The 16,795-nt window shown below is 40.3% G+C and overlaps 1 pseudogene; it reads right to left on the bottom strand.

Moving 5' to 3' along the window:
• Nucleotides 1-1,967: 1,967 nt before the first annotated feature.
• Nucleotides 1,968-15,876, bottom strand: LOC101721464 (bystin pseudogene; annotated as a pseudogene).
• Between the last annotated feature and the right edge of the window lie 919 nt (nt 15,877-16,795).

A 16,795-nucleotide genomic window follows, 5' to 3' on the forward strand; every position in this document is an offset into this window, starting at 1 on the left:
TCAAGGCCAGCCTGAACTACATAGTGAGACTCTGTCTGAAACAAAACAAAGCAAACAAAAAAATAAAGAACAACCTGAAAGACCCTCTGCAGAAGTGGGAAAGGAGCTTACCAATGAGTAAACAAAGAAATCTACTTTGGACCCAGTGCCTACCTCAACATTGTCTCTTTGTCATTCCCATTTAGATGAAGATATGGCCCCAAGTCTAGTCTTCCACATTACAGTCTGATGCTAACACCTCAGTGCACAATCCCTTTTTATTTCTAGTTGTGTTCTTTGCCATGAATTTATTAATTTCATGCTGGGACTATGTGTAGTTCTGCCAGTGGCTTAGTGAGAAAACTTGCAGGAGGAATGGATGCAGTAATTATTGAAGCTGGATTTTTATGTAGGAATTGACTTTTAAAAAAAATTTCCTCTCCCAACTCCTCATGATGTGCAACGTTCTTGTTAGGATAATGCTGAGCTGTTGTGATGACTGAGTTAAGAGATATTGTTTTTATTTGTGTTAGCTCCAATTTAATTTCCATTTTATAAATTTACCTCAAAATGAACTGATGACTTAAAAAACAACCAGTTTTAGGAAACAATCAGTTTGAGCCTGGTGTTTGTACTCTTAGGTGAGCATCAAATAGAATTTTGAGTTTGAAAAATTAGAAGCAGTTAATTGCACTCAAATCATGACTCTCTCCTGAGAAAAGTACTTTGCAGACTATAATTATTAGTAACATTTTGTTAATGAAAAGGCAAGCATGGAAGAAATTAAATACTCTGTACAAAATTAGACTCAGGAATAAAACTCAGGATTTTTGGTTCTTGTGCCAAACCATCTGACTACGGGCAACTTTTAGAATTCAGCCAAGAATAAAATAATTTGTTAAAATAACCTAAATTAATGTTATGGCTTGTATCTAGATGTCCACCTAAAGCTTCATGTGGTCATAGGTGGGGCTTTTCAGAGGTGGCTGGATCGAGGGTGTGTGATGCTAGGATTAAGGATGTGATGCTGGGATTGATTCACGGTTTGAAGCTAGGGTTAAGGGTGCCCCACCCTGGGTGTGAGTGCTACTTGGCCCTAACCTGAGATCTCAAAGACTTTCTCCCATTTTTTTCCTCACAGTCTTTGATTTCTTTCACCAGCTTTTGTAATTTTCAGCACACAGGTCCTATTCAGGTTTTATAAATTATCCTTAACTATTCAATTTTCTTTGGAGTAATTATATCATAGTATTGTTTTAAATTTTGATTTCTATATATATTCATTGTCAGCCTACAGAAATGTAATTGATCTTTGTGTGTTAATTTTATATCCTGGGACCTTACTGAACTTCCTTCTATGAGTTTTTGGTAGATTCCTTGGGATTTTGTACATGGTTAGCTCTGACATGTGCAAATTGGGGCAGTTTTATTTTTTGCTTCCTGATTTATGTGTTTTTTCTTTTCTTTCTTTTTCTTATGGCACTGATTAGAACTCTCAGTACTATGCTGACTGAAAGTGGTGAGAAGATATCATATCTCAGAGGGAAAACATTTAGTCTTTCATCAAGTAGGACTAGATGTAGGTTTCAGTGTGTGCTCTTTATCAAGTTGGGAAGGTTCTGCTATTTCTAGTTTGTTGAGTTATTTTGTTTTGTTTGTTGCCTTTGTTTTTGTGTGCATCTGGTGACTGACACAGCAGCCAGAGAGAAAGCACTCCTTCCAAACCCCAGCTGGGGAGTGGGAATGTTGGGGTGTGGAATCGACAGTTAGGCCCCAGACATGAGGTAGGGACAAAGGCTTGGAATGGAAGGAGTGAGACAGCCAGACACTCAGTCCTTTCTGGACAGGACTGGGAGCCCCAGAGGCCCTTATGACCAGTTACTGTCCTGATCTAGGTCCTTAGCCATAAAGGTTCTGTGTCATCTGTGTTCACCAAAAGGGGAGCAGGACAGATGGCTGTTGTCATTCCATGGTATATCTTCCCTGTCTCAGGGGACTGGCTGAAGCTCACAGCTGATTTTGGCAGGTTGCAGCTGGAGTAGTTCAGGAGGGCCTCTTTTTGATCCGTGCCAAGTCAGCCTTGTGTCAGGAGGCACTGGTGCCAGACAAAGGGCAGCTTGTGCTTCTCCTTCAGGAAGCCCAGGATGTAGAAGACCAGGACATCCAGCACCTGGTAGGGCAGTGCGAATTTCTTATCCAGCAGCAGTTGCAGGAAGATGCTGTTGGCTCTGCTGTACTCCAATGAGTGATTTTCAGCTGGGCCCTGCTGGAGTGCAGCATGAGGAAGAGTACCCGGTGATGCTGCTGCCCAGGATGAGGGCTTCCTGGAGGGTCCAAGTGTCTGGCTCATGGAGGAATCAGGATCCTTTGAACTAGGCTCCAGACTTGAACAGGGCCTTCTTGAGTGCCATGTGAAGGTGAAAGCTGAGGTGTTTGTATCTGGCCCTGTTGCCTCATACCCTGGGGTTAGAGACAAAAATCCTGGCAGCTTGATGCATGGCTGCGGCAGTCTAGGCCTCAGGCTCTGTGATGTAAAAGATCTACTCCCCGAAGGAGAGTGCTGGAATGATCTTAATAGCCTGGGGCAGTTTCCCCACTGTGGTGCTTAGATAAGGCCTCCCAGAACCCTTTGTAAACCTGCAGCACTCCAGCTTGTGGCCCAGGGAAGCCATACCATCTCCGAGTTTGTCTCTTCTCAGTCAGCTTCTCCACTATGATGTCAGCCAGGGCATGCCTGGCAGGAGGGTTCTTGTTGGTGAACATATCAATGCCGCGCTCACTCTCAGGTCCGCGACCGCCGCTGCATGGTGGCTCCCCCTGTTTTTCAGGCCGCCTTCTCCCGGGTGGCCACTGCTAGTCCTCATCTGATCCCCTGGCACCCCCAGCCCCAGCCTCCCGGGGCGCTCTCCCCGGCTCTGCTGCTGGTTTCTTGTTCCACTGAGGGCCTCCTGTTGCTGCCAGGGTTGTTGGGCCCCACATTCTCTTCCTCCTCTTCGGGTCTGCGATCCCCAACCCCGCCCCAGCCCCTGCGCAACAAGGCGTCCTCCGGCGTCCGCAGCTGGGATCTGCTGGGCCAACAGCCCAGAGTTTTCTCTTTTTAAATTCTAGGCCCTGAGAGCCGTTTTGAATTTGGACATTTTTCTTGGAAGAGTTGCTGAGAAGATTCACACATGGGGACAGTGAAAAGCTCTGAGTGCTTAGACTCTAGGCCCTAGTTTTTATTTTAAAAGGATGTTATCAAAGATTTTGCTAAGTGTTTTTCCACATTAAATGTATGATCATATACTTTTTTTTCTTTAGGTCGTGCATATGGTGGATTACATGTTCACAATACAGTATTGTCTTTGGTTATGGTATCAGGTTAATATCATGAAATGAGTTGAAATGAGTTGTGGAAAAGACTGGGCAGAATTGATGTTAATTCTCTTTTAAACGTTTGGTTGAATTCTCCCGTGGAATCCTTTGGAATTGATTATTTATTTTTATTTTGTAATTTTTTTGTTTTTTCAGACAGGATCTCGCTGTGTAGTTCAGGCTGATCTTGAACTCACTATGTAATCCAGGCTGGCCTTGAACTCATGGTGATCCTCCTGCCTCAGCCTCCCAAGTGCTGGGATTATAGGCCTGTACCACCACACCTGGTTTAATCCATTTTTTCTAGGTTGTCAAATTTATGAATATAAATTTATAGTATTTCTATATTATACTTTTAGTAGCTGCAGAATCTGTAGAGTATTCCTTGTTTCATGCCTGATATGTGGTAATTTGCATCTTCATCAGTCTTGTTACACATCAATTATATTGATTTTTTTCCCCCCAAGGCTCCAGTTTTTTTATTCATTGATTTTCTCCATTCTTTTCTCTTTCTTTCTTTCTTTCTTCCTTCCTTCCTTCCTTTCTTTTTTTTTTTTCTTGAGACAGGCTCTAGTGTAGTTCAAATTGGCCTTGAATTTACATTATAGTCCAGATTAGCCTTGAACTCACGGCAATCCTCCTGCCTCAGTCTCCCCAGTGCTGGGATTATAGGAATGTACAAGGTACTACCACTCCCAGTTCCATCCTTCTTATTTTAAATTTCATTGATTTCTGTTCCTTTCTTTTTCTTGCTTCTATATGCTTTGGATTTATTTTTCTCTCTTTCTACTTTTTTTTATTACTGGGAATTGAACTCAGGGAATATTTATCTACATCCTCTGTCCTTTTAAATTTTTATTTTGAGATAGGATCTCACTAAATTGTCCATGCTGGCCCCAAACTTGTGATTTTCCTGCCTCAGTCTCTCAAGTAACTGAGATTACAAATTTATACCACTGCGTCTGACTTCTTTCTAGCTTTTTGAAGTGGGGACTTTGATTACTGTTTTGAAACTGTTTCTTTTTCCCAGTAGCATTTAATGGTATAAAATTCCGTATTTAAGCAATGCTTTAACTAAATTCCACATATGCCTCAGACTCTCAGTGCTGGGATTATAAGTGTGTGCCATAGCACCTGCCTATTTGAACATTTTAAAGAACTCCTTCTTGGTTTACCTGTAAGTGCTTGGGGGATATATTGTTTTGTATAGTTTTCTTAGTGTTTGCTTTAGGGATTCTAATACACATGCATAACTATAATAATATACTACTATTGACATATTAATCTTTTTGTGATAGCAACTGACTGTTATAAATCTACCTGTGTACTGAAGATTTGAGTGCTTGTGATGATGGTGTTTCACTGAAGCACTCTCATAACCTGAAGCTTTTTGCAGATCTTAAAAGAATGCCTTCTGAGAGTTTTCACAAAGAAATACAAGATTTGTGTCTCTCCTTAAATTTCTTGCTTCTAATATTTTGCCATTCACTTGTTATTTTACCCAGTCACCTGAAAAATTTTTGAAATTTGAACTCAGGCTTGGGGCAAAGGAAGTATGTAATTGGCTTTCACAATAATCAAATAGTATCTGAATTTCTATGTGTGTCTCAGTTGTAACTGCATGTATGCCATTTTCAGGATTTTTCCTGAAATAAAATGATAGGAGCATCTCTGCAGCAGGTATCATGTAGGAAAGGCCATCCTTGAATTTACAAAGCAAGTCAATTAGTAATTTCTTCATCAGATTCCAGCAAATGAAGTATTTTCTTGGTAAGCATCTGTTGACCTTCTATGAAGCCCAGCTACTTTGGCATTGTTTTTAGTGAAGTACATTATTAGGCTTTTCTTTTGTTCAGATGACTTTAAACATTTGAGAGCTACAGTTCTCTTTCATTTGAGCATCTTTCATAATAAGCAAAAGATAAGAGCGCTTCCAAACCTCTTATACATTCCATGGCTAGTGTTAGCTAAAGAATGATGAGAGGGGCTCACCATCATGAAACTCACAGCCAGTAATTCTGTTACATTATTCTATACTTTAATTACCTTATTGAACATAAAGGTGAAGGTTGTGAACAAAACATTGAATGCTTGTGATTCTTAAATTGTTCTTAGCCTTTATCCTGCTTGTTCCGTGCAATGGCAATTGGATGACATTGAGCTTATTTTTCATTCTATCTCTGTTTCATCAGTAAGATTCACTATGCTATTGATGTTAGGGAGATCCAGAGACCTCTGAAGAACCAAGGAAAAGACTGGGCAAGGTGGCACATGCCTGTAATCCCAGCACTTGGGAGGCAGAGGCAGGAGGATTGCTGTGAATTCAAGGCCATTCTGAACTACATAGTGAGATCCTGTCTCAAAAACAATACTTACATACTTTATAATAAGTTAAAGATTGGTTATCATGGATGTTGTGGTACTTGATATGGGAATGTAAAAAAAATTTGTTCATGCCTCAGCCTCCTGAGTGCTGGGATTACAGGTGTGTGCCATGAGGCCTGGATGATAGTTTGAAGGTTTTCTTAAAGTATATGCTTGCAATACATAATGAATACATTCATTGTGGGGAGTTGATGCATATACACATGGCATCTTAGTTCTTTTTACTTTCTCTTCCCCTCCTCTTCCTCCTATCTCTAATATCCCTGGATCACTTTCTCATCTGATAGTGCTGCTTAGTTCACTGGCCTATGTGCAAATCATCTGTGGAAATACCCTCATAGACACACCCAGAAATGTGCTTTACTAATTTCCTAGGTGTCTCTCAATATAATCAAATTGACAATCAACATTAGCCATCACATATACTAACCAAATCATTCCTTCTTTATGTACTTGTTGCTGATTAGATAGGATAATAATCTGTACTTATCTAAGATTACCAATAACTCAGTTCAGTTATGTCAGAAATAATGTTAAAGTAGGCACCTGGCCAAAGCCAAAGACAAGTGGCAGATTTTGGTTGAATTTTGAGGCTGAACACAAACTTCAGTGTATGCCTAATAGCCATATATTGTGTACATTTTAAAACATAAAATTTAAACAAATCAAAGCATAAAATGTACATTGTAACATTTTTGTCCTGCTTTCTAATGAAGTTCCTTGTGTATACCCTGGTGTGTATGTTACCCCCACCCCTACCCCATATATACACACTCACTTTGAGACCTGGTTATAATATAAAGTCCAAATTGCCTTAAGCTGGTGTCATGGCTTGTATCTAAATGTCTCCCTAAAGCCAAATATGCTCATAAGTGGATCTTTTCAGGCTGGCTAGATCTAGGGTGTGTGATATTGGGATTAAAGGTGTATGGCACTAAATTAGACCACTGATTGGAATTAGCATAGTTTTGGGTGTGGATATGGGAAGGCCCACCATGGGTGTGGGTGGCACCATCCAAAAGGCTGGTAGCCTAGATTGGACAAAAGGAGAAAGTGAGGCTTGCTGCTTGCAGCTTGCTGCTGCTGCCTTCTGCCTGTTACACCATGAACTGTTTGTCCTCTGTGATGCCATCCTGCCAGTTGACTAAAGATGGAAACCTCGACTGTGAGCTGAAATAAACTTTTCCTCCTTTAACTTTGAGTTTCAGGGTATTTTGTCCCAGCAAAAAGAAAAGTAGCCAAGACAGATTTTGGTACCAGTGAAGTGGGGTCATTGCTGTGACACTACCTAGCCATGTGGTTCAATGGCCTATGGAACTAGCTTGTGCGAAGATTTTGAAAAGCTTAGGAGTGGCTGGCTGAAGAAGCAGTAGTGAAATGCTGTAAGTCAAACTTGATGGGAGATTCTGGTCAGAGCTCACTAGACTCAGATCCTGATAGAACTGGAGTTGGTAAAAACCAGGCTCAGGAGGACTGCATTGGTTGTTGGACTCCAGACCATGTGTGTTGTGCTTTGGCAGAAAATTTGTCTGCAGTTTGCTCTTCTCTAGAGATTTTTTTTCTGAGACTGATGTTAAGGGCAATGGGCTAGTGAACCTGGCAGAAGAAATTTCAAGGCAGTCTAATGTTGAGGTGGTGGCATGGCTACTGTTTGGGGCTTTTATTCAGATCTATGTTGAAAATCAAGAGCAAATAGCCTATCAGAATGACTTAAAACATTATTAATTGGCCAGAAAGGAAGATTTGGCAAAGTTGCAGACTGCAAAGATGGAGAATAGGAGAACTTGGTTGCTAACAAGGAACAGGACAATAGAAAATATAGCCTCAAGGCATCAAAAGAACCAGCAGACACCTCCTTTTGCAGCCTCAAGATTGCAAGGGTGAAAGACTTTGCTTTGAGAAGAGAATCCCAGAGCACCAGGTTCCAGAATGGCAGTGGCCTAGGGAATTTGTTCCTCAGGGTTGGCTTCATTGTGCACAGCAATCCAGGTACTTGACCCCTACAGCCAAGAGAGAAGAAAGCCTGGCTACTGCTCCAGCTGGGAGCAGACTTTGGTGTCATCCACATGGTGCTGGCTTTAGGTTTATGTAGAATGCAAGAGTCAGGAAGGCTTCTACCCAGATTTCAGAAGAAGGCTTGGGAGGCCAGGCAGTGTGCCTCTGAAGGGCAATGTGGGAAGCTGTGAGTATGAAGCTGAAGGTGCAGTAGAGACCCCAGAAGGTTGGAGAAACTAGGAACATGTATCATATGAGGAAAGCTGCAAGAAGTAAGCAAAGCCAGCCCAAGAGAGAAACCATGGGAGCTACAACCACTAATAGTACCATAGAGGTGGAGCCACCCAAGCCATTTGGAATTCACATCTTGGCACAGGTTGTACTAAATGCAGTACATGGAACTACGGGATTTAATGTTTGCCCTGCTGGGGCACAAATGGTTTTTATCAGATTGAGATAAAGACCATCTATTCCAATTTTCTATAGGGTTTTTTTTTTTTTTATCATGGGTGGGTGTTGGACCGTTTCAAATACTTTTTCTGCATCTATTGAGAGGATCGTGTGTTTTTGTCCATGGCTTTGTTAATATAGTGTATTACATTTATTGACTTGTGTATGTTGAACTATCCCTGGGATAAATCCTACTTGGTCATGGTGTATAACCTTTTTGATGATTTGTTGCATTCTATTTGCCATTATCTTGCCCTGATTTTTTTATGAGGGGGCGGTACCGGGGATCAAACTCTGGTCCTTGCGCTTGCAAGGCAGGTGGCGGAACCACTGAGCTACATCCCTGGCCCTATTTACCAGTATCTTATTGAGAATTTTTGCATCTGTGTTCATTAGGGAGATTGGCCTGTAGTTCTCTTTTTTGATTGGATCTTTCTTTGGCTTTAGTATCAAGGTCATTATGCTTGGTTCCAGGAATGGGTCTGGGAGTATTGCTTCCATTTCAATTTCATTAAAGAGTTTGAGAAATAGCGTCATTAGGTCTTCTCTAAATTTCTTGTAAATTAGCAGTGAATCTGTTGAGGCCAGGGCTTTTTGTTGTTGTTGTTGTTGTTATATTTTTAATTACATATTCAATTTCACTGGCTGATATTGGTTTATTTAGAATTTTTATATCTTTTTAATTCACTTTTGGTAATTCATATGTATCTAGAATCTGTCCATTTTTTCTGTGTTTTCCATTTTTTTAGAATACAGTTTCTTGAAGTAGCTATTGATGATCTTCTGGATTTCTGCAGGATCTGTTGTGGTTTCACCCTTTTCATTCCTAATTGCATGGATTTGAGTCCTTTCCTTCCTTTTTTTCAATAAGGTTGGCCAAGCGTTTGTCAATTTTATTTAATCTTTCAAAGAATCAACTCTATGATTCATTGATTCTTTGTATTGTTTTCTTAGTTTCCATTGCATTAATTTCTGCTCTGATCTTTATAATTTCCTCCCTTGTATGAGTTTTGGGCTTGACTTGTTCTTCTTTTTCTAGAACTTGAGGTTCAACATTGTGTTGTTTATTTGAACCTGCTCTATTTTCCTGATATATAAATTCATCACTATAAATTTTTCCCTTGTAGGACTGCTTTCATTGCAACTCATAAGTTCCAGTAAATTATACTGGCATTATTGTTTAATTGTAGAAACTGTCTAATTTCTTCTTTAATTTCATCTGTGACCCATTGGTTGTTCAGGAGGCTGTTGTTTATTTTCCATGTGTTTATGAAGTTCTTGTGGCTTCTTTTGCCATTGATTTCTAGTTTCACTACTCTATGATCTGATAATATGCATGGGATAATTTCAATTCTTTTGCATTTACTTCAGGATGGTCTATGTGTTCTCTTTTGGAGAATATCCCATGTGCAGCTGAAAAGAATGTGTATTCTAATGTTGTGGGGTGGAACACTCTGTAGATATGTACTAAGTCCATTTGTTCAAAAGTTTGGTTCAATTCTGATATTTCGTTGTTGATTTTGTTTTGTCTAGTTGATCTGTCTATTTGTGACAGTGGGGTATTTAAGAAGCCCATTACAATTGTATTAGAGCTTATTTGATTTTTAATGTCTGTTAATATTTGTTTTATATAGTTGGGTACACTGCTATTTGGTGCATATATTTGGTGCATATATATTTATGATTGTTTTCTCTTCCTTTTGGATTATTCCCTTTACAAGGGTGTAGTGATCTTCCCTGTCTCTCTTAGTCAGTCTTGGCTTGAAGTCCACTTTGTCTGCAAATAGAATACTACCTCTGCTTTTTTCCGGGTTTCTGTTACATGAATATTGTTTTCCATCCTTTTACTTTCAGTCTATGAATTTCTTTTTGAATTAAATGTGTTTCTTGTATGTATGCAGCATATTGTTTGATCTTGCTTCTTCTTTTTTTTTTGTTACCGGGGATCGAACTCAGGACCTTGTGCTTTTGAGGCAGGCAACGGAACCACTGAGCTAAATCCCCAGCCCACGATCTTGCTTCTTGATCCATTCTGCCAGTCTGTTTCTTTTGATTGGTGAATTGAGACCATTAACATTGATGGTTATAACCGACATGTATTGACTTATCCCTATCATATTATTTTTCTGTTGTTGGTTCCCTTCTTTCCTCCTCTGTTTAGTTTCTTGCCTTGCCTGCTGGTTTCATTCTGTTGGGTTTTGTGGAGTTGTAATCCTTGTTTTCTCTTTCTAGAATATCCTTCAGAACACTTTGGAGTGCTGGTTTGGTGTTCATGAATTTCTTCAGATGTTCTTTGCCATGGAACTATCTTATTTCTTTATTAATTTTGAAAGATAATGTTGCAGGGTACATCAATCTGGATTGGAGGCTGTTTTCCTTTAGGGCTTGAAATACTTCACACCAATCTCTCCTTGACTTGAGGGTTTGTGTTGAGAAATCTCCTGTGATTCTGATGGGATTTCCTTTACAGGTGATCTGTTTCTTTTTTCTAACAGCTTTTAATATTCTTTTCTTGTGTTGAATTTCTGGAATCTTTACTATTATATACCTTGGGGAAGATGTTTTTGATCATGACTAATTGGAGTGCTATATGCTTCACTTATCTATATGTCAAATTCTTTTTCCCTGGAATTCTGACTTCTATATCGATATTCTGTCCTCACATTGATTCATTCTGCTGTGTATACTTTCAGTGAAATTTTTAATCTCCTGGATATCTGTTTGAATCTGTTTTATGGATTCCGTTTCTTTCCTATGCTGGGCGTTCATGGTTTCCATCATTTTCCTGAGTTCCTCTATTTTTTAAAATCTATATTTGCTTTAGAGTCACTAAACATGTCTTTCATTCTGGTCACCATCTCTGTAGTCATCTGACAAATTATTTCTGCTTTGAATTTTTCTAGAGCCTCATTATCTGCTTTATTACTTCCACTATTACCATTTCAGAGGGTCCAGGTGGGTGGCTTTCAGAGTGTTCTACCTTATTGCGCCCTGGGTTTGCCTTTGGTGAGCTGAAAGCTGGGGTGAGGGGTTTGCATCTTGTTTAAATGTCTTCTCATTTTCTTTTTTTTAGTTTAATTCCTGGGTTGATGCTTGTAGATTGGTTATGGTGGGGAGCTTTATTGCAGTATTCAGAACTCTTAGGAAATGACTACTTCTCAGAGATGTCTTTCAGGTGTAGCTGGCTTTTGGTTTTTGAGTATGTTGCAAGATCCTACCTCTCAGGCCAGGTGTGGTGGCACACATTTGAAATCCTAACACTTGGGAAGCTGAGGCAGGTGGATCACCGTGAGTTTGAGACCAGCTTCCATGAGTTCAAGCCCAGAGTGAACTACATAGCGAGACCCTCTCTCTCTCTGTCTCTCTCTCACACACACACACATACACACACACACACATACACACACACACAAAATCATAGCTCTTCAATTTATTGGGGATGAGAAGTTTCTGCCTATTTGGCCCAGGGACCATTTCTTGGGAACTGGCCTATAGTATTTTTTAAGAACCTTAGACAATCTTAGTCTTGTGTATACCAGGAAGAACAACTGATTAGCACAATTGTGTCACCTTGGCTAAAGCAGTATAATCAGCAATAACAATAGCATCAAACATAGCCTAGAAAATGACAAACTGTGGTAATTATTAATTTGCCAACTTTAACCATCTGAACTAGATTTGTGGTTATATAAGAAAATCTGGAATGAACTAGAAAATTGTATACAATACATAAGCCCTCAGTATGGTGATTTTTACCCTAAGGGGAGAAGATTTAGAAGGGGTTCGGGGGAAAAATAGAGAAATAGAAGAAGAGTTTAGAAGCAAGGCTGGAGGACAAAGGAAGATCACACAAACTTTGAGGAACTGGTAAAGAAGACAGGAGGGAAAGAGAGAAGGAAGAAATAAAAACAAGAACAGAACAGAACAACCACAGCAAAAAACTAGAAACTGTGTTCACACTCATGTAAAAACAAGAACAATCAAGAAAAAAATAAAACAGAACAAGAACAAAAATGAGAAAAGAGGAAAAGAAAAAATAAAGGAAGAAGAAAATAAGGAAAAAAGAAAAAAGAAAAGAAAAAAAAGTCCAATTTAAGGTGTGTTTCTGCTGTCACTGGTAAACAGCACAGGAAAACAGAGTCCAGATCTGAGTTGTTTAATCCCAGAAAGCCAGATGTTGATTTATGGCAGGGTAGTAGATAATTCTGGTAAACCTGGACCTTTAGTTCCATTGAAGTTCAGGCTGGTTTCTGGCTATGAGGCTGGGACTGAAGTCAGTGTGCTTCCTGCTGGCCTGAACTCCACTCTCTGACCTCCTGCCAACTTGAACTCAGCACCCTCACTGTGACACTGGGACCCACTATATGAAGCTGGCCTGTTGCTGTTCTGAGTTCTGAGCTCAGTTGGTTCCTCTCCAAGATGGCTACTGGCCAATTTCCCTCTCCTGGGTGGTCTGTACCCAAATATTTCCTCTCCTGGAGGGATGTCTGTACCCAAATAACTCACCAGCCACTTCAGTCCGCTGTGTCCACTGCTCCATTCCACTGGTGTCTTTCTCTATGGAGGCCTCTGGGGTTGCCAGTAGTCACTATGTGTCTGCAGGTTTGACCCACCCTTCCCATGCCGTGATTCCAGATTCTGGGACAAAGCACTGCCTGCCACCTCCCTCTTTTCATTGATGTCTCTCTCTTGGCTCTCCTTGTGGACTTCAATTCTCACTTCAGATCCTTCCTGGGTCCTGGGGACCCACTTCTCTCCTTCTTCTCTTCATGTCACTATATTTCAATGTCAGGATACCAAATCCTGGAGAGGTTCTTTCTCTGCTGCTCACCACTCTGCCATCTTCTGGAAGTCTCCTGTAGTTTCCTACATGTCGGGCTGTTTTTTGCTCCTGTACCTTCCCTTACTCTTACCTTGTGCCTAAAATACCATTTTCTGTCTTTGTCTGGCTGACTTCATTTACCCTTTTGTCTCCTCTCAGACATCATACTCTACAGGAAGTTCCCTGACAATCCTTTCTTTCTCCTTTGAGGCTGTGCTAGGTATCTTTCCTCTTGGTTCCCAAACTTTAAGTGTTTAATTCTATTCTAACATTTATTAATTCTATTTTAATTGTTAAGCAGCATTATGAACTGACTTAGCTTATGTTTCTGCCATCCTTGAGGATTGAAGCATAAATAGAAATTAAGCTGGTTTATAGAAAAGTTGAAAAAATTATATTTTTTCACTTTTGAAGGTTTATAGACTGAGGTTTGAACATATTACTCTTGCCATTTTTGATCCATGGTACAGGGAGCCAAATTTTAACCAAAGGTATCAAGAGCCATTCTATATAACTATATACAATTTGGGGAAAAATCATTTCATAATTAAAGTATGACTATAGCTGTCTAAGGCTCAATGTCACCTTGCCTGCAAGCCGGCTATGGTATGAGGAAACAACTCCATTTTGCCTCTGGTCACAGCTGAGGCCTCAGTGGTCTTGTGATGCTGTGGCACTCAAGGGCAGGATTATATCAGCTGAAGACATCCAGATTCTTTGAGAACCAAATAGTAATAAAAAAAAAGAAAGAAAGAAAGAGAAAGGTTTTCCCGGGGGAGGGACAAATTCCTTATCAACTTAACTCCTCCCACCTATTGTAAGACTGTTCTCCTTGCAGTCCTCCTCAACATATGAACCTCATAACCTTCATCAGCATAAGATTCTCATCTACATAGGATTACCTCCGCCCCCTAAGTCACCTGATGCTCCCTCCAATTATTGTGTGTACCCAATAAATGCTGGCTAGCTCAGAGTCTTTGTCTTTGCCCATTCTGAGTCACTGATCTCCCAGGCTCCAATATACTTTGCAATTATACAAGTTTCTGTTGTCTTTTTTTCTTTAACTCCTGCCGTCCCCTTTTCTAGCAGTTGGAGAATTGATCACCCTCTGATACAAGGGTTAGATTCAAAGGTGAAGAAGGTGAACAGCTCATATTTATTTATCAGGTAGGGTGATAGGAAATAGATCTGAAATGAAGAATTTGAAAAGAGTTGTTGTTCTGAGGTACTGGGAATTGAACCCAGAGGTTTTGCACTAAGTTACATTTTCACCCTTTAAAAATTTGTTTTGGTTCTCCCTCTCTCTCTCTTTTCTTTTTTGAGACAGGGTCTCACTATATAGTCTGGGCTGACCCTGAACTCACTATGTAGCCCAGGTCTTTGAACTCACAGTGATCTTGCCTCAGCCTTCAGAGTGCTAGGATTACAGGTGTGTGCCACTGTGCCTGGCTTTAATTATTTTTATATTGAGACCATGCCTACTAAGTTGCTAAATTGCCCAGACTGCACTCAAACTTGAGATCCTCCTGTCTCATCTCCTGGAGTGCTGGGATTATAGGCTTCAAGAACATTCAATAGAGGACATTTATGAAGGTGTCAGTGGTATGTAGGTAAATTGTGAAGGATTGGGCAGCCACTGGGGGTTATCAATGCATGGTCTCTATCCTTCCTAGGCCTGCAGGGGCCATAGGAGGGGCTGATTACAAGAACCCAGAAGGAGAGGAAGTTGCGTGGACAAGGTCACCTGAAAGAGCAGAGACTTTGAAGTGACCCTGCGTCGAAACACCCTGACCTTGCCCTTCTTCCCCCAGCTCTTACCAGTGGTTTCCATCCTTGGCTGAACCCAGCTGGAACCCAGAGGACAGAGTAGCCTGTTGTTGCTGTGCTGGCTCAGAGTATGGGAGAAGGTGGAAAGAGGACCAGGAGGGCACACAGATGGCTTCCAGCAGGACAGATAGCTCAAAATGCCCCTAAAACCCCCTAAAATCCACCCAAGGCCTCTCCTCTACTTAGTCTTGAGGTTTCCCATATGAAGCCTTTAAACAAGTGATTTATCATAAAGTGATAAAAATGCTAAAGATCTTTTCTTTAATTCTTTTACATCTGAGAGGACTGCTCTTTCTCTCAGCTATTAAATGATGGTTGTTTGGCTGAAGTGGTGGGGAATCCTATAAGGTAGATGATTAGCAAAATATCGTACATCACAAAATCAAGAACCTTTGCAGGCAGGGCAGGTGGATCCAGCTACAGCCAGCCAGTGGGTGATCTCTGACTTACTCCCCTAATGCTATTCCCTTTTGTGAGCCTTTAGTGACTAGGATGAGCAGCCGTGGTTGGCTAATGTTTCTGATTACAGGGCAGGATTGACATAAAGCATGCTCTTCCATGTGTTTCAGGCAGACCAGTTTCCTTAATAACCCTGGGCAAAGGCCAGGAGAACTTCCATAGCCCCCCACATGCAAACGCAGTTCTAGGTACCCTACAGGAATTAGCTCCTATAAGAATTAGCTCCTTTAATCCCTCTGATCCCTACAGGATAGGTGTTATTATGATCACTATTTTATAAGTGAGAAAAAAAGGGACAGAGATGTGAAGGAGAAACCACATCTGCCACAGCTCTCTTGCAGTGCATTCTGGACAGGACTATGTGGCTTGGAAGGGACAAGGGGATTATTTATTAACTTATAGACTTATTTGAATATAATCTGGTTTAAAAATGATTTGAGGGGTCTAGAATATTTCACACTAGAAATGCAGTATTATAAATTATATCATCAAGAAAATAGTAAATCTGGAAGGTAATAAAGCTTATCCTTAAAGGTGTTAGATATTTGCATGGCTACAACCATGGCTGTACTAACCTCATGGAGCAGGAAGTCATAGTCAGCCATCCTTCATTTGTCTGGACATAGGGTGGTCCTATAGGGCCTGAAGGTTCCTTGGTTTTGGATGTGCACCCTGCATTCCAGGCGTATTTCTTTGGAACAAACAAATGGTGGGGGAAGGTAGACTTTGTGAAATGTTCTCCCTCTCCAGCTACCTTAACCCACCGCCCACAGCTCCTCTGTTTTGGACAACCCACAAGTGTTCTGACTTAACTCTTAGTAGTTTAATCACATCCAAGGTGCATCAACATCAGACATGCCATAATTTGAAAAGGTCCTAGAACTGTGATGAGTCAGAGTGGTGACAAAGAACATTTTTCTTTGTTTGTACTCTTGGAGGGAAAGCATCTATTCTTTCACCATGAAGGACAGATTTAGCTGTAAGTTTACAGATGCGTTTATAAAGTTGAGGCAATTCCCCTCTATTCTTCCTTGTATGGTAAATGAATATTGAATTTTGTCAAGTGATTTTTCCACATCAGCTAGTATGATCATGTGATTTTCCTCTTTAGCTTTTTGGTATGATGGGTTATAGGGACTGTTCTTAAAATGTTGAACTATCCTTGCATAGCTGGAATAAATCCTACTTGATCTTGGCATATAATTCTTCTCATACATTGTCAGATCAATGTTTGGTATTGATATCAACATAACATTAACTCCATAAAATAATTAGGAAATGTTCTGCTTTGAGGAAGAGATTATGTAGAGTAATGTTATGTTTTAAATTGTTCAGTATAATTTTCCAATAAAAGCATTTGTGACTGGATATTTCTTTTTGGGAATTTGAAAGTTATGAATTCAATTTATTTTTCTTTCTTTTTGGTACTGGGGCTTGAACACAGGGCTTTTGCATTGAGATACACCCCCTTTCCTTTTTAAATTTTATTTTTTATTTTGAGTCAGGGTCTTCCTAGGTCACTAA

Source organism: Heterocephalus glaber, unplaced genomic scaffold (assembly GCF_053883595.1).
Source record: "Heterocephalus glaber isolate CG9 unplaced genomic scaffold, H.glaber_assembly_v1.0 deba00001457, whole genome shotgun sequence".
Lineage (NCBI taxonomy): Eukaryota > Metazoa > Chordata > Mammalia > Rodentia > Bathyergidae > Heterocephalus > Heterocephalus glaber.